Below are 739 nucleotides of genomic sequence, written 5' to 3' on the forward strand. Positions count from 1 at the left end.
ATTCCAAGCACCAGCAATTAGTAATACATCTTGACTGCAAGTTTGATCAGTACATCACTAAAAGGAGGAATATGGCTAGAAGTGCCATATTAAGTAACTAACCATCACTGGACTGCTAACCACAGGTTGACTGTTCAAACCCACTAGCGATTCTCCTATATTGGGTTTCTAAGAGTTAGAATTGACTTGACAGTACAACAATAGAAACAACAGTAGTCTTTAGAGAACTGAAATTTTTGCTCCCAATACTGAATTTATCCCATCGGAGTCACTCAGCAGTATAGAGTATCTGTAGTGAGGTAGACTATTTTAAAATAGTCACAGTTTTGCTTTATGGAGCAAAGTCCAAGAAAGAAAGGATAGGATGAAATGTCTTCAGTACCTCTGTCTGTGAGCAGTGCTTATACTTACAGCTAACTCCTTAATAATTCGAGAAACATTGGACTATTTCAAACTACTTCACATATGTACATCTGACTTGATAGAAGAAATCACTCTAAATTCAGCAGTCATAGTGAAAAAGAAGAATAAAGATGGAAAACAAAGTGTGTTTCAGTAGTGGGCACAAATGAATTAAGAGTCTCTGAGCTCCAATATTACCTCTGTTACCATGACAGCAAGTGATCAAGTCATCACCAATGTTTATATTTTTCATCTGTTAACTAAGGGCACACATGAAAAAGAGTGTGACTCATAGGTCATAAAAATGAGTACAAATGTTTTGTTTTTTTTTAAATAT

This window comes from Chrysochloris asiatica, unplaced genomic scaffold (genome assembly GCF_000296735.1).
Source record: "Chrysochloris asiatica unplaced genomic scaffold, ChrAsi1.0 scaffold00017, whole genome shotgun sequence".
Classification (NCBI taxonomy): Eukaryota; Metazoa; Chordata; class Mammalia; order Afrosoricida; family Chrysochloridae; genus Chrysochloris; species Chrysochloris asiatica.